The 23,690-nt window shown below is 39.5% G+C and overlaps 1 protein-coding gene across 3 annotated transcripts in view; it reads left to right on the top strand.

Moving 5' to 3' along the window:
* The first annotated feature begins 2,894 nt into the window (after positions 1-2,894).
* Positions 2,895-23,690, top strand: part of Bcl9 (B-cell CLL/lymphoma 9) — an 81,626-nt gene continuing 60,830 nt past the window's right edge. For all 3 annotated transcript variants that reach the window (XM_013509351.1, XM_005413463.2, XM_005413460.2), the window contains exon 1: positions 2,895-3,081. The gene's annotated coding sequence lies outside the window, so the exon portion shown is untranslated. The remainder of the gene's footprint in view (positions 3,082-23,690) is intronic.

Below are 23,690 nucleotides of genomic sequence, written 5' to 3'. Positions count from 1 at the left end.
CTCATCAGCTACCTTCGCTTCCAACCTTTTCTTCATTAACCAGACAATTACTAGAATGATAAAGTCAAACCTAGAAAGGGTGTTAGAGTAAAGATCATCACTTTATAATGAGGAAAAAAGGCTCAGATAGGAAGGACCAGTTCAGAATGGCAAGAGGCAACATGGATGTTAGCATCCAGTCTTCTGCTCAGATAGTAGGGCATGTTCTTCTGCGCTCCATGATTGGCATCCAGAGATCTTGTAAAAAAAGAAAATGAAAAACAAAAATAAAACTTAGAAATGCTCATTCATTGGCCTGTTCACTTACCCACTGTTCTCTTTGAAGTTGGCAGATGAAAAGCTCTTCCCTTTTTTCTCACAGAACATTTAGACTTTTATTATAATAATTGGAACCACTCTACTGCCCCCTTAGCAATAAGCATAGTGGTCACTAAGGTATGGTCTTTCTAGAAAGGCCACATCTCAGCCACCACTTCCTGGATGAGTGAACTTAGCAAGTTACTTAGCCTTGGTGCCTCGGCTTCTTCATTCGGGTAATGAGAGAAATAGTAGTTTAGGCCTCACAGAACTGTTTCATATATATGCTTAATAAATGCTAAGTAGTATCATCATCACAGCAGCACTACGTGGGTATATTTAGTTTGCTTTTCTTATTGAAAATATGTTTTTATATTAAGGAAGGGAAGCTTTCCTGGACTTTAGGTGATTTCTTCCAATGTCTAGCAATCTGTAAATTGTGATTAAAGGTTAAGGTGACCCTTTATGCAATTATTGTCTAGGAGGCCTCATTGTGTACAGTGAGTCACTACCACTTAAAAGTGGATGGTGAGTCAGTAGCCAGTTAAAGAGAGGTCAGAAGTCGTCCTGGTTCAAAGAGAAAGGATCCAAACCCAGCCCTGTGGTGCAGAAACAGTACACTTGTGTGCAGTGCCATGCTGAAGCTGGACTACATGAGTGAGAGGGCACGGTGTGGTAGGTAAGTGCTGGGGTTTCAGATCACACAGAGCTCAGTTGGATTTCAGCTCCAGCCTCTACCTTGCTGTGGCCTCAGGCACTTAACCTCTCTCTGCCTCACTTTTTAAATTACTTGTAAATGGAGATTGTCCTAATAGAAATTACTTCATGATATAAATGCTTTGGAAAATGCTGAGAATCAAGTAAACACTCAGTTAAAAAGTAATTATTATTATCATTATCTCCAACATCATCATTGGGAAAGAGAGTGTTCTAGGGATTAACAATAATGGAGAGGCAAGCTACAGGGGAAGAAGTAACAGAAACAAGAAAGTCTTTGACATGGAGAGTTTTAGGTATCAATGAGCCATTTAGCTAATATTAATTGTAAAACAAATCATAATTTATTCCTTGTAGGCTTCATGAGTAATATGTGTGCACATAATTTCCATTTTGTAAAGAAAAATTCTGAAGAACAGAGTATAAACAACCTTCACGCAAAAACACGGGCCAGGCTTTGCCCCCACTGAAGGGCTAAACTTCTCTTTAGGTCCTGGGGGACAGGGATAACCATCTTGGCCTACCACAGCATGCTAAAAATACGAACGTCATGTAATCATCCTGTCATTCTTCTTCCTGATCTCAATCAGCCCTCCTGATTTCATGCCATCTGCAAATTTGTACATCCTTTGTGCTCCTTTTTGCTCACATTTTATGCCTTCCCTTGCCATCTCATTTACTCCTTATGTTTCAATCTCTGGGCTTTCATTTTTCTCCATTTTCTTCTTCGCCTTTTTTTATGCAGTGTTCTCTCTCTCTCCCTCTCTCTCCCTCTCTCTCCCTTTCTCTCCCTCTCTCTCCCTCTCTCTCTCATCCCCTCCTTTATACTCCCCTTGCCACACCAATCAAATTCCTGCTTGCTTCTTGCCATATTCATTATCCCACCTCATCCCCCCCCATTCCTAGAAAACAGCTCCCAGAGACTCACCCTTCCCCCGCTCCACTAGCATGCCCACTCTCCATAAATTCCTGCAGCCTGGCAATCAGTAACTTCAGCATCACACTTCACAGCTCTCATAGTTTACACTACTTGTTACTATTCTCCTTGCTACTGCTCTCTAGGGTTTCTGCTAAAAAAAAAAAAAAAATGCTCCACTTTAAAAATATCCTGGGTACAAGTTGAATCTACAGTTAAAGTTTACTCACACATTTGCACATTTCATAGTTTTATTTTAACTAGTGGTTCAGGTTTATGCTCAGTTATGCAGTGAAGAAAGACCAGATCCTTAGGGAACAACAGGAAGAAAAACCACCTTAACGTTCAATAGAATCCCGTCAGTCCTGGATTCAGCCTCCCTCCTCCCACTTCCCCAAGCCCAAGCTGATGGGACTTGGCTTTTTTCTTTGTCAGGTCATTTATTTCACTCTTCCTGGAGCTCAGATAGCCTCTGAGTCTATGTATGTGTGCACACGTGTGTGGCCACTGCTCGCTTTCCAAAAGGCTCACTTCTGCCATTTTACTAGGACACAGGAGGCGGCTCTCCTCTCCCTCTCTGTCTCTCCCTGCCCCCAACTCAGCCTGGGCTTTTTCCTGTCTCTTAACTCTACCAGTGCAGCAGCAACTAGCTGAGCTGCTCGTGTGCGTGTGTGTGTGTGTGTGTGTGTGTGTGTGTGTGTCTGCGTGCACAGCTAGGCCAAGCCCGCAAGCCTGCCAGTCACTGGAGAGTTTTAGTTTGCATTCAGAAGAAAGGAGGAGGGAAGACAAGGGGGGAGGAGGACAAGGTGGAGGGGGGAGGAGTGGGGGGTGCGGAGAAGGGAGGGAGAATGTCTTGTTTGTGGCTTGTCAGCAATTGCTTGAGACAAGCTTCCATGTGTGAAAGCTACTTGGCATGAATGCCTGGGCCGTACCAAGTGTCACCGCAGCAAGAGGGGGAGTCAGAAGAAAAACAGATCAGACCAGAGCAGACAATAGGCCCCTAAAGTGTTCCCCCTAAGTTGCTTTGATGTTGTCCTGGTGTCTTGATACCAGGAGGCCAGGGATTGCAGGAAAAGGGTCTTTTTTGTCTTCATTCACTTTTCCCCCTCAGTTTCTGAAATGATTCTCCAGAATTTCTCCTCATAAAAAAGGTAAGAGCCCTAACAATTCCTTCTTCTGTGGCAGGCTTGTGCCTGTGCCTGGAAGTGGGGGTCTCATTCCTGTGGTGCTCGGAGGAGCGCTGGGGTCCTGCGATTGGAGCTTCCTGCGTTGCCCCTGGAAGTCTTTCCGAGGCGCTCAAGGCTGGGGATGGCCCCTCTTTCCAGGGAACCCCAGTAATACGATATGTGCCTCTGGGTTGGTGGGGGAGAAGGGTGGAAGGAGAGGGGTGGGAAGAGGGTGGGAGGGTGGAGGGTGGGAGGGAAAAAAGGAGAGAGAGGGGTGAGAAGTCTGAGAGACAGGCAGAACCCTCGTTCAGAGAAGCCCAGCCCGGAGCCCAAGGAGGCCTTGCAGACAGTACATTCTCAGGCTGGGTGAGAGCTGGCTGGGGCTCTGCTCAGTGACTGCAGAGATTGCATCGAGCTTTGTGTGTGCGCGCGCGGGCGCGCGAGTGTGTGTGTGTGTGTGTGTGCGTGTGTGTGTGTGTGTGCGCGTGCGCGCGCGCTGCCCTGGCGTGCCTTGTTGTGAAGGGATGGTACCCAAATCCTTATCACCCCTACCGGACTCTCCAAGGAAGAGCGGTGGGGCAGGCAGGAAGGGAGAGCAAGAGAACTCTGCTACAAGATGATTCAGAAACTTTCCAGTCTCAGGAATTTTTCAGGTTGTAGAAACTGTAAAAGTGTTGCCCTGTGTCTCAGTTTCCCCATCTGTGAAATTGAGAGAACTGGTTGGGAATGCTGTGTGCCTCCTTTGGATTTAGTGAAACTGAACAGATGACTATGCCTAAAAGGCTGGAAAAATCTTCAAGCTGGAAATGCTGTGGAATCACAGAAGTGTTATCATCATTCTTGATCATCACCGTCATGATAAAACCATCATTAAAGACACCCCAAAACAAATAGACTGGGATGCGCAGATCAAGTGTCTGAGTATTCCTAAGGAAACAAAAAGCCTCTTTCCACCTGTTGGCTTCTGTCCTTTTCTCTTATGTCTTTTCATTAGATTTATTGGCCATTTATACAGAGAATGGGGTGAGAGGGGTTGGGTTTTCCCTTTCCTTCTCCCTCGTACGTATTTTTTTTAAAAAGAAGGTCAATGTAAAATGCTTGAGAGAGAAAATGCGCCTTCTGTTATAGTAGTGTTTTCTGGTGCTGGTGGGGCATACATACATATCTGTAAACTCTACCTTGGAGGTTAAAGATTTTTATTGTGGCTTTTAGAGATTAAACGAGATTTATTTACAATTGCCTTATATCAGAGAGCAAATATCTTACTGTGTGTGTATGAAGGTAAGAATGTGGAGGCTGTTTACTCACTGGTGGTTTTGTGGATAAAACATTATGCTTTTTAAAGTGACATCTTGAGGGGTGGGAGTAGAAGGCTAAAATCAGTACCTAATATTCGTCTTTAGAATGTTTGTTTGGAAGAAAAAAAATGTCTGCTTATTTCTTTTTGATTTGTCCATTTCCTTTCTTCTGCTCTTACACAGTGATCATTGCAAGGCTTTCTGTTGTAGCTCTTTCTTAGTTTTCTGGGGTAATTTTGCTTTCTTACCTAATCCTAGGTTTTCTGTGACACTGCTACTTGTCCAAAAAATTCTGTGAAAGTCTGAGAAGCTGTGACCCCTTCCATTCTAACTGCAAATCCTTATCAGACTGACTCCCTATGACAGCTAAGTATTGAGGCAGAGAGCCAGCCTTAGTTTAGATTATTTATGTTCTTCCCATACTGGCCTGGAAACCTCACTTCTGTGTGTGGGAAAGGGTGAAAGATATTAGTTGGCCTCAATATGGGAAGAAGGCCTCCCCTTAGCCCCACATTTAATGTTTTATTAGCACAGAGTTGTACTTTATATCTTAAAACTTAATTGTTATACTTTGTAGACAGATCTTAACTATGGTTTGTCTCTAGCACATTTCTGGGTTCCAGATATCTTCCAAAAACATTCAAATTTTAGAGCTACAACGGGAAAGAAAGGTTATTTATCACTATGTTAAGGCCCAAGAAAAAGAAACAATGGTCTGAGGGTGCTGAATTGTCCAGGGCAGGCGCTGCTGCAGCTCAGCTTGCAGTGCTAGGTTCTAGCAGCATACTCTGCCCTGCTCATGTCTCAATGTTGCACAAACACAGCCAACATGGGTCACAAAATAAATTGGTATAATTTCATTCACATACTCCTTTGTGTACTCTACTACTATGTTAGGGGACTTTACTATGGTTCAGGTACCTTATGGGGCACTAGAGATGTAGGAAAAAGCAGTGCAGATGCACCCCTTCCCTCAGGGGGCTTAGAGTCTTGATGATAATGATCAACATTAACCACAGTTACACAAATCAATAGTTATAGCCTTGATAATGTATATTTAACAGTCTGCAGATATTATAATTAAAGCAAAGTCATACCCATTATTGACTTAAACTTTTAACTAGACATGAGATAAATGTCCTTGCGCTTTGTGGCTGAGTTCCCCCTGTCCTAGTCATCCCCCATCTCATCCCCCGGTGGCCTTCCTACTCACAGACAGCCTGGCCATTCCAGAGTGCAGCATTCTCTCCTTCACGCTCCCTTCTCTCAGCACAGAGTATAGCAGAGATACAAATAACATCTGCCAACCCTTTACACTTGCACTATTAAATAACTTCATACTTGTGAGACAGTGATTATCTGGGTAACTCACATTAGCTATAGCTTCTGCATGCTGTTAAACCCTAATGGGCAATAGTGAGATGAGGCTCTCAGCTCACTTTACTTATTCCATAGTTCCTGGGCTGATATTAAATACTTAACTGCAGGAAACTCCACCATTATCACTGTCATCTTGGAATTGCAAGACAATAAGTATGATGAAATAGCCTTTCCCACCCCTCCCAGCAAGGACAAACATTCTATTTATAAAGAGAAAAGATTCTTTTGAAACCTCTTCAAAAGATCCCATTTTGGTTGGGTTATTCAAATCTTACTAGTTTGGTGATATCAAAGGTAGAGCCACTTCCCTACATACACAGAGCACACTCCTAATTATGCTCTTCCTTGAAATTATGCTCTTCCTGGATAAAATGCCACTCATTTCCAAGGAGGCAGTTAGCTTTACTGTTCCTATCACCATTTTCTGCGTTGTGTCTTTCTCTAGTACTCAAGGGAATGTTGTCTTCGGTGTTGTCAATCCATCCTTTTTTTTCTTTTTAAGATTAATTTAGTCGTTTAAAAAGAAGACAGACATGCCCACCCACACATAAATCATAGGTTTCGTGCCTATACTTTGGGAACCCACACATGTTGTGTGGTTAAGTCATGTCATGAGCAAAATGAGAGTCATTTCTATGCTCTCAGCACTGTTACCCAGAGAGGTACGCAACCCACATTGCAGGGAGGACCTGAATCAGAGCTTACCCTGGTCTGTACCTGGCACCTTGGCTACTACCCTCGCCTCTGAGCAGTATGCATCTGTAATTATTTTATCACTTCCAACATACTCTCCCCTCAGATGTGTTACTCACTAGGGAGCTGCCTCTGGGGGAGGCAGTCTCAGGTGGCACTGGAAGAGTAATCCACAGAGAGGGAGTTGAGATGTGAATAAAACAAGGACTTGGTCAGAGGAAGGATTTACCAGGGAGCCAGACAGCAGAGCTGCAAGTCATCCTTAACTCTGGGAGAAAAAAAGTGAAGAGTGTTAGGATATTTTCAAAGGTGCAGTGTGCCCATACTGTATATAAGTACAAATGCTGGAGCCCTTGCACCAAAGGCAGAACCAACACAATGTAAAGGACATTGCCCAAACTCATTAGTCACAAATATTGCTTTTACATATAGTTGTATGGATGGACATTTTGTGGTTTTTCTCCCTGCAAGAGACAAAAATATAAGATTAAAGAAGGACATTTCCTTCATTCTTTGTAAGCCTTGACATTTTAACACTCTAAAATATCTCCTCAGTCTTCTCTTACAACAGGTCTGTAAATTAAATAATATTGTTATCCTTCCATTATATTGAGATAAGGTTATGTGACTTTTTTGTTTTGTTTTTTGTTTTGTTTTTTTCCAGTACCAGGAGTTGAACTCATGACCTCGCGCTTGCCAGGCAGGTGCTGTGCAGCTGAGCTAAGTCCCCAGTCCCAGGTTATGTGACTTAGCCAAGGCCCCACAAGGAAGTAAGGAGTGAGATGGGTAGCCTGTTAAAATTCTCTGTCGGCTCACCTCTTCAAGAATGAGAAGCGGAGCACTGAGGCAATCACCATGCTATTCAGATTAAACATACTGTGCTGACATGGCATTAAAATAATTCCTTCATTTGGACTCCTTTTTCTTCAAAATTAGAGTTTAGAGTGTTGATCAACAAAAGAGTCCTCAATTCTGATTTACTAATGATGTTTTCTACAAGTACATTGGGCTAGTTTCTGATTTTGCCAAACTCCCTATTCTGCTTTTTGGATCTCTTCTAGAATGAAGGAATTGAACTTAATCATCTTTAAGGTCCTTTCAGCTCTGTTAGTCAGTGTTTCTCCGGATCTGTGAATAGGGTACTCTCTGAATCTGGTTGTTTTGGTCACCTTATATGAAATCCAAGTCAAGAACTATTACCAAAGAGAAATACAGCTGGTTTTGTGGATACATATAGGATTCATTCCTATACACATCCACCATACAAATTATATTGATATCTTGAAGTGAAAAGCATGTTAGGAAAAAGTAGGGTTTTAATTTATGGATTTTGAGAGAATTTGCCAGTCAGCATGAAGACACATGTGCAAGAAACTAAAGACCCATTTTCAAAAGAATAGGCTGTTTTGAATGCATGTCTTCCTGTATAATAAGTATGAATTTAAAATGGGCGGACACTGGGTACATCTCTTAGCCTCACCATTTTCACATGCTTTTTGCACAGAAATTGTGCTGTTTCTTTTTGTATTATGCTCACATGTTGTTTTGAGGATGCAAAGGACGAGTTTAAGCAACTGTAGTGCTGACGATACATGCTAAGTGTTTGGGGGTGACAGGACTATTGACAGTCTTTACGATGTGTAACTCCCAAAGGATATTATTGAAGACTTGCTGATATGTTACGTATATATTATGTGTGTGTGCATTGCGTGTATTATATATACCTTTAGGATGTAAATAATAAGCTCCTGAAATGTGATTGAGGGTGAGACAGAGAAGGTACAGAATGAATGTTTTCATTAAGCATGTCACCTCTATGAGTAATTTTAAGCACTATTCATTTAAAATTGGTTAAACTTTGAAAAAGATAATTTAAAAATTTTACATAGTAGCTCAATTTAATTTTTAGATCCCCAGAGTAAATTCTTCTGCCATGTTTTGAGAATCATCTTGCTTGTAACAAGCCTGCTTTGATAGTTAGTAAACTAATGACTTTTTAAGCTGAAAAAAATAGTATGTAAAATATAATTACTTTTTAATTGGAAAAAAGGATTCTGGAGACCATATATAATTATTTTTACTTCTATGAATCCTTTACTGTGGGTTGCGTATGTTTCTTAACATTGTATATCTTGCTTAATTTCATAACAATCTTAAAATGTAGATGCATAAGAGAAATGCAGGGCCGGGCATGGCAGCGCACATCTATAATCCCAGCACTCAGGAGGCTGAGGCAGGAGGATTGCTGTGAGTTTGAGACCAGCCTGGGCTACAAAGTGAGCTCAAGGCCAGCCTGAACTGCATAGCGAGACCCTGTCTCAAAAAGACATAAGAGAAATGCATCACTGACTTTAAACATGGGCAAACAGGAATGGGTATATCCACAAACTATCTAGAACACATGAAGGTACTCTGCAGAAATGTGTAAAATGTCCAGGTATTGATGAATGCAACTATTATAAAGAAAAAATGCATATTCTATATATTATTGTTTCCAATAAAATGCTATTTTAGGGCCAGGGATACGGCTCAGTGGCACAGCATCTGTCTGGCAAGCAAGAGGCCCTGTGTTCACTTCCTGGTACCAAAAGAAGTTATTTTATTTGCTTAAATGCCTTCAGTCTAAAGTGTGGGATAACTTTAATAATTTCATGCAAATAAAAATTACTCTTTTTCCTGAACAATAAATACAATACACAAACTCGAAGTGCCATTAGTGGCATTTGAAAGAAGCCAAGATATCATTAACTCAGAAGAAAAATCTGTGAACCTTGAGGAGACTTTCCTTGTCTAATGTTAGATACGTTGGACTGTGTTTTCCTTCTGCTTGTGCAGTCAATACACGTTTGAGGAAAAAAATTTGCTGAGGACCTGTGAATAAGGGACGCTCTGAGTGAGGGGAGAGGGTATGCTTGCTCTAAGGATGCTCCATGGCACACCCGGGTGCTTAAGGCAAAGAGGCTGAACAGTGCAGGGACTTTAACTCCTGCACTGGTGCCCAAGCTGATCCCTCTTCTTAAAACATGCTTTTGCTTTGTCTTTTCCAAGCAAACTCCTACTGCTCCTTGAGAACTGACCATAGGGTTCTTCTTCTAGAAAGCTTCCTGGACCCCACACCCCATCCGTGCTACACTGCCTGGGCTGGGCACATGCTTATATGATCCTTGTCACACAGTACCAGCCAGATTCTCCTGCCTCCACCTCTGCTCTATGGTGGCTTCAAGGATTGAGAGACTTCTTTTTTTCTTATTTCCTTAATGCCTATGATAGAGTAAAATACAGCAGACAATTACTAAGTGTTGTTGAATGAATAAACAATTTGTATTGAAACATAGCTTATTAGTAAATTTAACCACAAAAAAATGACAAAAATTCAAGTTATGCAACTTCACGTTTCACATTTAAAACAAAATCTCTCATAGGAAATCCATTCTTTTCTTCTTTTCAAAGGATAATTAGGCATTTATAATATTATGTATACCTCCAAATCCTCCCTTTTCTTATGTCCAGAATTTCTCCCCTGAAAGCTTCTGTTCTTTATGTATGCAATTCTTGAAGTTTATGAACCCCTACTAAGTGTTTATTTTTTATGTAAAGAATCACTGACAAAAACTAAATTTGCTTGTCTTACCCCTAGTAGAACTATTTGTTGATATTTAGGTAGTAGCTAAGGGGAACTTTTCTCTGTCTCAGAAATGAAAAATATAAAGATCTTTGAGGAACTCTGGACAACTAGAGAGCAGTGGGAGAATGCCTGGCTTCCTGGAATCTGCAGTTGTGACCATCAGAAAAAAGAAGGGGATGATACACCTTAACTTTCTAAAAAAGGTTTTAAGTGCTGACCTCTCTCAAAAAGTGCTTCCAGTTGCAAAGAATGAACTCACTCTCATTTCCTCAAGAAAAAGGGCATTCTTTGTGAGGATTCTCAGAGAAATCATTGGAAATCAGAATTGGAAACCTTTCCGGTACTGAGACAGCTCTAAGGAAAAAAAACTCCTGGCTCATATCAAGCTCATTTCTCTACACCCACCCCCCCCCCATTTGCTCTCCTGAGGCTCCTCTGGCTACCTGCTGGCTTAATGTTCTACCTTTATTCCTAGTAATCTCTCTCACTCCCATAGCTTTTGGTTTACATCTAATTGTTGCTCCTTCAAATTGCTGAGACACTCAGGTCCAGAACGCTGCTCTCTCTGTCATGCCCCCTTCATGGCTCTTTCTTCATGCTTTCTTTCCTTATATTCATTCAATTGTAGTAGTTTTCCTGATCATTGCTTCATTCTATCAGAATTCCCTAATATAGATTACCAAGAAAGGATCCAATTAAACCAACTCATTTTTTCTTTGCTATACTTTATGGTCCTTAACCAGCCTCTCACTAAAGTTGGCCAAAGATCTGAAGCTCATCTCTAGCACAGAGTGCTGCAGCAAAGGGAGGTAGGCAGGGGCAGGGGCGTTCATTGTTGCTTGATGTAAAACATGACTGTCTTTTAATAGGAACCGTGGAAGGGCCACCATCTCTCCCATGTTGCTGCCAACAAATGTGTTTGACATATCTAAGCCCATTACAGAAACCTAGGAAGTTACAGATAACCATCTTATTAAAAATTAAAATGTTTCATGGGTGATAATTAATATAACTGAGATAATAAGATCTTGGTAACAAATATCAAATTTATAATAAAGAAAGAAATTTGGAGAGGTATGTGCATTAGAATTAGCTCTTAAGTGAATGACATTTCATACATTTCATAAAAAGCAAGAATAGGAAAATAGTGAGAGAGTGCGTGTATTAACATGGGTCCCAGAGGCTCCTTAACAGAGGAAGTATAATCCCAGATTGGGGACCAGGATGAGGAGAAATAGAAATACTAAACTCTAGAGAGAAATGTTGTTTGGGCTTTCTTCCTGTGTTTTTCTACCATAGTCTGCTCTTGATCTTTCTAATTTGTAACTTCTGGAACAATCTGAACTGAACTGTTTATATGACCCTGAACTGCTTATGCTTCCCAACTCAATTTTCTCATCTGTTAAGATAAGGATAATTATTATTTCAATGCCTTGTTATAGAAATTAAATAGAGTGGGATCATATATTTAAAGTGATTAATACATTACCTTATATGTAATAGGTCTTCACTCAATTGTAGCAATTATTATGGCACAAAAGAAGGAAGGAAACTTTGACAAAATAATGTGCTGAATAAAATTGTACTCATTATATCATTTCTTCTTTATAATAGTCCTGAGAGATTTGTATTATTGTTTCCATTTTATGAGATGGGAATATAATATTAATAATTGAGAATTTGCTATGTGCCAAGGACTGAACCAAACACTTTCACACATTGTCTCATTTAAACTGAGACAGGTGCACTTAATATCTCCATCTCATAGCTTAGGACACTGAGGTCTAGCAGTTGTAATTTGCCCAAGGACATACAACTATAAATGACAAACATAGTGTCAGTGCAAGTATGTTTAAGTCTAGGTTAGTCTGATTCCGAAGGTTTTCCAAAGTCATAAATGACAGAATCAAGGTTCAGGTGTTGTTAAGAACATTATTTCTTCAGTTCACTACCAGAGGTGCATGCTGATTGGATGAAGGGCAGTGGTATGCACACTCCTAAAATATCTTGCTTCTGACCTGAGTACCATGATTAAACAGGGAAAATTTTCCAACAGGATCAGACAAAAAATTTTAAAAATAATTTAAATATATTAAAATAAGATCTCTAAGACCTGATGAAGTGATTTAACAAACGTGATGAATATCTATTATGTGGCCAATAATGAATATAAGCTTAGCACTGTGGGAAATCCAAGATAAGTGTGGCCTGAATCTCTGCCTTTAAGGTGCTTTCATCCTGGTCCACATGGAGACAGATGATGACACAATTAATTATAAAGCATACAGCAATGGATCAAAACGCTGCTGTAGTCAAAGGAGAGAACAATTAATCTGGCAACGAAGGAAAGGGTGGTAGAACAAGGAAAAGCTTCATGCAGGACATAACATTTGCAGTGGTCTCTGAGGGACAAATAAGGAAGTACCAGAAGCCCCTATACTATAGTTTCCTTTTATATATAGTTTCCTTTTTCTTCACATGAGTGATTTTATAAAAGTAGTATTAAATAGCTAAATTTTTAATAAAGTAATACATTGACTAGTAGTATTTTCAAAGATTATGTTCTTTGAGTGAAAGTGGAGAATATCTATTCTTACTAGTAATAAGAAAGAAATGGCATTTTCCCAGTCTACTCTTACACAGATATTGTGTAGCTTTCCATCACTGTAGCAAAATCCCTGAGATAAACAACTTAAAAAGAAGAAAAGATTATTTTGAGCTCATAGTTTCTGAGGTTTTGGTCCATGGTTATTTGACTTTGCCGCTTTGGGCCTGTGTCAACACAGAACATCATGCTAGGGCCTGTGGTAGAATAAAGCTGTTTACTTCCTGGTGGCTGGGAAGTGAAAAAGAGAAAAAGAGAAAGGACCAGGGTCTTGATATTCCCTTCAAAGGCACACCCTCAGTGACCTATTTCCTCCAAGTAGGCTCTACCACCCAAAGTTTCTAAAACACACCCCCGTAGTGTCTTCAAGTGAGGCCCAAGCCTTCAACACATGACCACTGAGAGATATTTAAGAACCAAACCATAACAGATATACATATTGAAATCAGAAAATAAAATCCCCTGTTCTATACTGGCAAGGTTGGGGCTGTAGAGTTGTATAGTAATCCATCAAGGCTGTACAAATCCTTGGAGGAATCAAAGGGTTTTCTAGTCTGAGTTCTTAAATGATACTAGGTAGTACTAAGGAAATGGCAGGTAGGTCATTTATTTATCTACTTTGGATTGGAAATTTTATTCTCTATTTGGGAATTCACAATTTTGCATATAATACCACATTTTCTGGGTTTTTTTCTCAGACTGTTCTAATTTAAAGCATTGTATCTATTCTCCACAAGTATAATCATGATTGATAGGCTATGTGTTCTGGTTGTTTCAGGTTAGTAATTGAGCTGAATTTCTACATCTTAATCCTATTTAAGGAGGCTAAGTAGATATCTTCTGAATAGGCATTATACACTTACAGTGAGAAAATGAATACTAGTCCTTACATTGTAAAGTAGAAACCCAGCTAAGATCTCTTGTTTTGTTTTGGTTGGTTTTTCTAAGTTCCCTTTCCCCAAATTCTTGTGAACAACATCGTGCTCTCCCTTCCTTAAGCGACATGTTCAAATGTCACATTCCTCATTAAGTCTTTCTCAGTTCCTACAGCTAGACTGTCTCCAGCACCAGAGTGTCCATGTCTTCTGCACTTCTCAGAGTGACCGTATAACTAACTACACATGTTCACTACCCACAATCGCAAGAAACACAAGAGGGCAAACACAAGAAGGTAAATATTTAGGTTCTCTTCACCTGTGCATCCCCCAGAGCACCTCCTAGGGCCTCTGCCTTACAAATGATTTAGGATGAAAGAGAAAGGGGGAAAATGACATTGTATAAATATATTTAAAATTAATGAAAGTTTCAGAAAATTACTAAAGCTAGCTTCTGATTATTGGTGCTCAGCGTTGTTTATTACACTCAAATGAATCGCATTGTTAGCTTCACTGGATTAGCTTCAGGTGTGGTAACATTATTTGCAGTGTCTGTTCTCTTTTGGAAAAGAATCACTCCTTTTTAAAAATAAATGTCTTAACTGATTTTAGGATGAAAGAGATTATATAGTATAAGCAGAAATTATAATTCTTATTAGTAAGCATCATTAAAATAATATGAACTGTTAGAATTAGTTCTCCTGCCTGCTTTTGCTGGAAAAGTAGGAAGGCTTGATAAACTACTGGTCTTTTCCATCTATAATATCTATGATTCTTTGAAATTTTATGTAGACAAGTGCAAGCTAACGTACACTGGAAGGAACAATTGAAACAGCTCATATTCACTGATGGGCTCTGAATTACTCTACTTGTAAGTGCTCAGGAAAAAGATCTCAGATTCATTGTGGATTGCTCAATGGAGACATCTGCTTGCTGTGCAGCAGCAGTCAGAAGAATGAATGAGATATAATAGACTGAATTAACTTTGAGAATGGAATAAAGAATAATGCAGAAAATAATATAGTGCACATAATTTGGCATTGACTATTTCTGTAATTACAATAAAACATTTTAATGATATACATTGATGTTATGACTTCACCTCAAAATTAGAATTCTGCATTGGATCCTTTCATTTCAAAGAAAACAAAGCAGAAATACAAAGGATCTAGAGAAAAACAACAGACAGTCTCAAAGACATGGAAAGGTTTTGCTTATAATGAGAAACTGAAAAGACAAGGACATTTTAATTTGGGTAAAGGGGGAAAATGACATTGTATAAATTTATTTAAAATTAATGAAAGTTTCAGAAAATTACTAAAGCTAGCTTCTGATTATCCCTGGTAATGGAGATCAGAGATAGGGAGGATAATTGAAATCCTTGATAGTCTCCAATCCTCATTTTAGCCATCACCATGTCCTATCAAAAGTTTTAACAAATGAATAGATACGAGGCATAACAGTTTGGGGTCATGAGAAAGGCAGCCTTGGACCTGAGTTCTAGTCTTGCTTCATGTTCATCATCTGTACAATCCTGAGTGATGCGGCACCCAATTTTCACATCTGTAGAATGGACGTAATGATAATACTTGGCAAGATTGTTGGAAGAACTAAATGAGCTCACTTGCAGTGGTTGGTAAAACTATGATATACTATGTCTGGTGGAGGTCAGGAATGCCTGCTTTCCACTTGGCCTTTGAGCCTCAGAAGCTGACATGGCTGCAGCACCTGGGAACTTATACCCCACTTCCTTCTCTGCAGTCTGCTACCTCTTATGTTCTTGGCAGGACATTTTAGAAGAAGAATGAAACATTTCTTTCATCTCTGGAATCATCCTATCATCCTCAGCATTATACTCCTTTGTTCCTGGAAAGCTTTATAATAATTTTGCATGCATTTTTATTAACACATGATTATTTTGATGTCATCTCATGTCATATTCATGATAGCCCAAGCGAGGTGATGATAACTATTATCCTCATCTTCCAAATGCAGAAACTGAGGCACAGACATCTTGTTTAAGAATATGTAATCAAGACAGAGTAAAGAATCAAACCTGGGGGCTGGGGATTTAGCTCAGCGGCAAAAGCGCCTGCCTGGCAAGCGCAAGGTCGTGAGTTTGTTTCCCGGTACCGGAGAAAAAAACCAAAAAAAAAAAAAAAAGAATCAAACCTGTGCTATCTTGCCTCCAGGTTGATATACAAGGTTTAGAAAATTGACTTATATAACTATACTGCGAAGTGACTGGCCTTTTCTGTTTCCTAGGAATTCCTTCTCTCTCTTCCAGAGGCTGTCTCCAAACCTTTCTTCCTCTGTAATGGGTCATCTCATCTCCCTCAGTATTTTGTGTTCTAGTTCTTGCCATGTTATTATGTTAATAACAATACAAATTCTTTCACCAAACTCACTTAACAATGATTTAGTTGAACAAGTTGGTTAACTTGGAATGATACAAAATGATGGAATCATTCCTTTCAGCCTTTATTTTAACTTAAACCATCCTTCACATTTTTTATGTAGCACTAAGACTGTGTATTTGGAATTTAGGGCCTCCCATTAGAACTGTGTGTCCCGTTTCTCATAGGAGCCATTCCTCAGAAGCACCCTTGATTTTTTGTTTTGTTTTGTTTTGGTCTTGGTTTCTTTAAAGTGGAGCAAGATCTTAAAATACATTTGTGAGAAGATCAGATTTTTCCAGATTTAATGATGTTGTATACTTGGCTCTTCCACACCTAAGTTGACAGCACATGTTTAATAAATCACTTTTAACACTGTCTCATATATTCAACTTAGCTCTTGTAGAAACAATTTCTTTTTGTACCTATATTTCATTACTGTATTGAAGTTTAATTAAATTATGCAATTATAAGAATGGGAAAAACTAGCATAAATAGGTTTGGGAATGAACACACTGACTTGTAGTAAGCAGACATCTTCAGCAGAGTGCAGACACCCCAGGGTAGCCTGCCACCAGCAGTGGTAGCTCAGAATATCATGCGCCCTACATTTATACCTGGAAAGAGGGAATGGAGACCACAGATGACTCCGCTGAGTATCAGCATGTGACAGAGCCCCTGTTCAGTTTGGTTTTTGTTTCGTGTTTCTGCCCTAAAAGGTGAATGCCTTGAAGGTCTAGCTTTCACCTTTCTGGTTAGTCCCAGAACCTAGCATAGTGGTGAGTATACAGGAGGCCCTCATGAACACTGACTAACTAGTTAGCTTACTGATCATACTAACAAAAGCAAAACTCAGCTTTACCACTGCACCTCCTCTGGTGGGGGATACTAAGCAGTAATCCACCTGTCTAGAATTTAGATTGGGAAGAAAGAGACAGAGATAGCTAATGGATATCTACTATTACTGCAAAAGCAATTGGTATATACCATTAAATTGATAAAAAAAAAAAAAAAGGAAGGCAACTATGAAGAAGTAGATTGAGGGTCATATATGATGAACTCATTTAAGTCACTAGCATAAAGTAACAACCAGACAACCTACTTGATACCATTTTATAAAGGATTAGATAGATTCTAACATGAAAAAAAATCCACACTTACAACCACAAAATCTGACTATAAAAAGCCCTTTTGATGATTACGTTCAGGGCCAGCCTGGGCAAGGAAAAAAAATTTTCTTACTGATATATCCTTACAGCATTAAGTTTCTCACATGCTTCTTGTGACAAAGTAAAGCATCTTGAATTGAACACAGGACAGAGAAGAAGTCAGATCTAACAGACATTAACTTTGACAAAGTCATCCTGTAGTAGGTGATTGGTTTGGAAAATGAGGGTAGAGTGTTGATGGTAGAAAGTGTATCCTCTTTCCTAAAGTAAAGCAGCCAAATACATTTATCTTTATGTTTAATAAATGAGTTTCAATTTGAACCAAAATATGCTGAGTGAGCAAAGTTGGAAAGTTACAGAATGTTTATGTGACTATAGTAAAAACAGGATGAGAAAGACTATACACTGTGTGTGTGCATGCACACATATAGAACAGAAATAATCCTCCATTAAGATCAGGAAGGTGTGAACTTTCTCATTAATTTTCCATACTGGGAATCTGTAGTCTGGGTACAGTTATGATTTCTGGAGGGCTTCCCTGCTTCTCTAGAATTTGTGAAGCAGTTGTCTAGGAAAAGAAGAACGGAATTAAGACTATACTGAGCACTCACTGCATACCATTATGCTAAGTGCTTAATATACGGTAGAATCTTCCTTTTTAATATAAGTTGCCAATGATTTTTGTAAGACATGTATTACTCTATGAAGCACTAGAAAAAAGTGTGCTCCCAATTAAGTTGTATGTATGCTACACATACCATCAAAATTAAAATGTTTAATAACTTGATTTCAGAGGTATTAAAATGTGAAAAAAACATATATTTTAGAACCAGTGAGATACAGTATCTCATTTAACCTAACAACCATTAAACTAAGTATTAATATGGGTAGATAAAGAAAAATGAGGCTCAGAGAAGTCAAGTAATTTGCTTAAAGTCAAATATTGAGTGTCAGAGCTGGCGTTTGATCCAGTTTGGTCTGTTTCCAAATCCAGTCCCTTTTCCACATTCCTGCGCTGCTGACTGAAACCAGTACTTACCTAGAATCAGAGATTTTTTAAAAATAAATTAAATATTGTGTTATACTAGAAGTATTTACCTTTGGAACTATCTCCCAAAAACCTTTCCTCAAAGGAAAACTGCATAGCACTGGAGTCAGTGATAGTCATGGCTCTCCCAGGTAGAAGCAGATTTTGAGATCCTCCATCTGATCTTCTGTCTAGTGTCCAAACTCTAGTGCCCACACTCCCTCAAGGGACCACACAGAATCTGGGGAAGGGATAGCAGGGACAGGGACATTTGGACAGATCAGTGCACATTTGTGAGCTTTGCCTTTATCTATTCACTGGTTTTAATTTTCCCCACGGACATGTGTATTTTCACCCATTTGAACACGATATGGCCCTTCTCAACTTGAAAGTAGGAGTGAGGGTCCCCTTTGGGGTTTCTTTTCTCCAGGAGGAACTCTGAATTCCTCGCAAGACATGGCATAGAATCTTTTTCTGTAGCCCTTGTACTGCGTGCATTTCATTCTCCTTTTAAAGCGAGGCATTCAAACTCAATCCTTTGTCTCCAAAGGAGGAAAAAACTCTCTCCTTCCTTGTTTTAGGTAACACATTTGGTGCAAACTGAGAGTACATTTGATTTTTCCAGCACCTCATCCCAAATGTAAACTCCTCCTATTCCTGCTCCCTCTCCGTCCTTACTCTCTTTCTCTCCTACTATTTTTTAACACGTGCTGTGAGGTAGACTTTTGTCATGTATATGTGAATTTAAATTGTTTCTGTTTTTATCACTTCTGAAATTCATTTTGTAGGATTGACAATTTGGGGGAGCCTTTGGTTTTGCTTATTTTGCATTTGATAGTCATTTCTCCCAATTTTATAGCATTCTCAAATGAGAGTTTTATGGAGTGTCAATAATTTGTGTTCCAGCTTTGTGGTAAGACACTTACCCAACATATAATTCCTTATTTTTTTCTCCATCAAATGAGATTTTTTTAAAAATATGCTTTCCATGGCTTTAACTAATCTATGGCTATACTAATTAAGCAGGGCAGATCCAAAAATGGAGACCTTTGAAGGTCATTAGAAATCTTTCATGTGTTCAGTTACCAGTCCACAGGATTATTCAACCCCACTCTCATATTTATAGATCTTGACTATGAGAATAGCAGGTACTTTTACAAACACCATCCCATTAACCTATGCAAAACCTTCACACACCAGGCATTTTTGTTCCTGTTTTTTTATTTTAAAGAGAAAAGAAGAAAACAATAACAAAATAGCAACAATGAAGACACAGACAAAACAATAAAAACAGTACAGGATTTGAAAACTTTCTGTTTTATGCTTAGGTAAATTGAACCTTGGATAGGTGAGGCAGTATACACACGTTTTTTGTTAAAAGCAGAATCAAGTTTTGTACCCAAGTTCCATACTGTACAATAGCTCCGCTCATTGTGAATGACCTGGCTGGAAAGCAGAGATGGTATTTTTACTTAATTATCCTGAACTGTAGGAGAGTACTTCTGACCCCAAGGAGCTCAGTGTCATCACAGAAATGCACTCTCTTCTGCCTTCCCTGAGAACCACAGGTAAGACACTAGATACCACATCCCTAAGACTAGGACTCACAACCTTGCCTTCCTACTGACCACGCTCAGATCTAGAAACGGTTTGAAAAAGACAGTTCTTTTCTGGCCTGTCTGGTCAGGAGAACAATAAGGCTAGGAACCAGGAACAAGGGAAAACAGATTTTAAGAAGCTGAAGAAAAACTGCTTACCTGAACTCTTGGTAATAAAACCACACACACATTCAGTGCTACACTCTAGAAACCAGAATTAGGAATGCTTGCCTTTCCTCTTTTCTAGGATATGCGAAGAGGACTCCATATTTCAGAATAAATGACTGTTGTAAAGTTAAACGAAAATGAAATTAATGATTCAGGGCACCACCACTGCTGTTCAAACCATGACTGGTGTCCAGCTTGTTGGTAGACAAGAACGTGTGCTGGCACAGGTGGAGTTCATGAGGAGCAGAAACGCAAGACAAGGTGTCTCATGCCCAGGGAGCATCAGTGGCCGTTTTCTTTCTCATGAAAGGGACTGATTTGGGATGGATTCTTTAACCTTTTGGAGAGAGCTTGTAAACTATCAAAAAAGAATGAAAACAAGACACCCTTACCCCACTGGTTTGTTATGATTCTAAGACATAATAACATGGTTTACAAATAAACAATGTACAAACAGTAGACATAATTTAAATAACAACAAGCACATGGAATTACTCTCTTATTCATAAAAAGAGTCAAGGTCAGTGCAGAAGCAAAAGACAGGAAGGAAAGGTTGTCTTGTTGCTTTCTAATCAAATACCCACTTTCACCATAATCACAAGTCTCCCTGGCACCCAGGAGGTGGAGGTAGGAGGACAGCCACAGTTTGAGGCCAGCCTACACTGCATAGTGAATTCCAGCCCCGTCTCAAAAAAACCTAAATAAATAAATAAACAGAAGTATTTGTTTCATGAGGAAGTTTTTCGGTATCTTTTCTTCCAAAGCCAAATTACTAACGACAAATGAACTCACCAACGCAATTGATTGAGGTAAACCCCAGCATGCCAATTTAGCCTTTCTGGAATGCTAACAGTAGAGTGAAAAATTAGGAAAGTAGCTAAAACTTTTACCTTTTTTTTTTTTTTTTCTTTCTGAAAAGAAACTGCTCAACTCAAAATTTTGCTAAAGGAATTGATCTTACATTATTTCCCATAAACCCACCATGGGGACTGACGGACTGTGGATTACAAGGATACACAGACATGAAATCCATGTCCTAGAGCATTGTTAACACAGTGCATAATTCTCAGCAACTCCCAAGTGACTTTTTCTGACAGCTATTCCATGTGAAACAATGAAAACTATATCCATGCTTATTTGTGTTTTCTGGTAGCCTTTAAATGCAATAGTGAAGATTAAAGGGCCAGAGCCCTCTTATGATTATTCATAATTTTTTAAAAAATCATCTTATTGTATTCAAAATACGTATTTAATGTAACTCAAATACATTTTAGGGTCTGTCTATTTGTGCATTTGTTCACTGAGCACATATTTATCAGGTACCTCTTGGATACCATTCTCACTGCTAGACACTAACAGGCATAAAAAATGAATAAGATTCAGTCCCCATCTTCAAGGAACTAATGATTTAGTAGGGGAGTAAGATATGTACAAAGACAACTGTAATACAAAAGAGAATATAATAAATACTTTTTAAAGGCTCAGACAAAATCTTGTGAGTGGTGCACATCCAATCAGAAATGAGAAAGTGTCACAGAGATGACATCATTCAACACCAGGGATTGAATGATATACAGTGAATATGAACCTATGGCATATGTGTTATTTTTTTTCCTTTTAAGACAAAAACTGTTAATGTATGAGTTATGTTTTTCAAAACTAAAACCTCACTATTCTGGTTTAATTACATTGTTGGTATTTGTGATAAATAAGTGGGTTTTGGGTTGCAGTTTCACTATCTAAAAGATTCGCTATCACTGGGTTAGGATCTCAACAGATGTCATTGGAGGAAGTGTCAGTTCACACCCAGGAAGTAGCATAAATACAAGCAAGAAGAGAAAATAGACCAGTTTGGCCAGAGTACAGGATACATGTGGAGAGAAGAGAAGAGCAGCTTGGGATACGTGGTGGAGAATTAGAGAATTACACTTCGGTTTCTTGGGCACTGGAGGGCTGTTGGAAATTCTTGAGTAGGAAAGTGATACAAGCAGATCTTTGTTCAAGGACTTCAATTACGGTGATGGCAGTGGAAATAAAAAGGAGAGGTTGAGCTTCATAAACACTAGAGGCAAACTTGATGGGATCTGGCAACAGATTGGAGGGGCTGGGAGCAACTCACCCAGGACTAGGTAATAGGCACAACAAGGATGTTCTTAAGAGAGACCGGCTGCATGCCCCTGTGCACTCACACTTCAAGTCTGGGCAGGGGGGTTGGTAGGATTAGGAGTAATCATTTTAAAAGGAAAACCAGGTCTCATTGCTCCCCCGCTTAATAATACCCTAATGGTATTCTATTGCATTTAGAACAAAATCCAAGCTCCTGAGTTGGAGGGAGCCGGGAGGGGTGGTAAAGGGAAAGGGGCTGAAAAAAGAATTAAAATGTATTGTGTACATGTGTAAACTCCCCACAATAAATGTGATCATCATGTACTATAAGCATGTACTAATTTTAAAAAATATTAATAGACAAAAAAATCCAAACTCCTTTCTATGTCCTAGCATAAGCCTTGTGTGTGATCTGACCCCTGCTTTTCTCAGACCTCATCTCTTAACACTGTTTCAACTTTAGCCACACTGGTCTTTTCCGTCCTTCAAGGGCACCAAGTTCGCTTCTGCCTCAGGACCTTTGCATTTGCTGCACCCTCTGCCTTCAGATTCTCACATGGTTGTGCCTTTCCTGCCAGTCAGGCCTCAGCTTAATGTTGCCTCTTTGACAAGGCCTTTCCTAACCTACCAATTTTCATGCCCTTTACCCACAGCCACTCCTTATCACATCATTCTTTTTTTATTCTTCATAGAATTTACCATAATCTGCAGTGATCTTATTTGTTTACTTTGGGTCTGTTCCTCACCACCAAAAATAAGTTCTATGACTACACCTTGTCCATTTCTGGGTCCTAATTAGAGCAGAGCCAGCATATGCGAGGTATTTCATAAATAGCTATTGAATGAATAAAAGTGCATTCTCTTTAGGAAATGTTGGCTTTTCACGCAAGTGTAACATTCTGGGAAACATAGGCAATAAGCACTTGGCTATGTAGGCTTAGAACTCAAGAGGGGGCAAGACTTGACATCATCTACAGGAAGACCAAGGTCAGGAGACGTGGCAACTCCTGAACCATTTATAGCAAAGGTATCACTTCACTGCTTCTGCTCCATTACTGATCCAGCCAATGCCTGTTTAAAAACCCAGGACTTCCATCTAACTTCACCTTCAGTGTCCCCTCCCAGTGAGTCCTCTGTCCCCCAGAGATCATATATTTGGTAGACTTTAGCAAAAACGCTACCTTGTCTGAAGTCATATTTGGAATTCCTATTTTAGAATTGCCAGCAGAGTCTGCAGCACCACACTAATGTAAAATATTAATAACAACCATTCACTATGCACTTCTGCCAAGCACTATGCTAAGAAAGCTTTCACAACTTATCTCACTGGATCTACCCTGGAACCCTGTAAAACTGGTAGAATGATTCCCCCAACTTCACAGGTGAGAAAAACTGAGACTCAGAAATGTTAAATCCTTTGAACGGCTTCCGATCAGGGGTCAAATTCAGTCTGAGTGACTCGAGTCTGGATGCTTAACCACTTTGTAGTATTCTCCATAAGGGTGAAGGGAACACCTTTCAGTTCCTTTGAGTGTGGATAGGAGACTTTCAGAGACAGTCAGAAGGCGAAGGTGTGAGACAGAGTCTGCTGTGGGCCAGCTTGAGCCACTCCATAGCTGTGTGATCTTAGATCAGCAACTTTCCCAACCGGTGG

This window comes from Chinchilla lanigera, unplaced genomic scaffold (assembly GCF_000276665.1).
Source record: "Chinchilla lanigera isolate Chin_1 unplaced genomic scaffold, ChiLan1.0 scaffold00167, whole genome shotgun sequence".
Lineage (NCBI taxonomy): Eukaryota > Metazoa > Chordata > Mammalia > Rodentia > Chinchillidae > Chinchilla > Chinchilla lanigera.
This window is presented reverse-complemented; position numbering and strand designations above follow the sequence as displayed.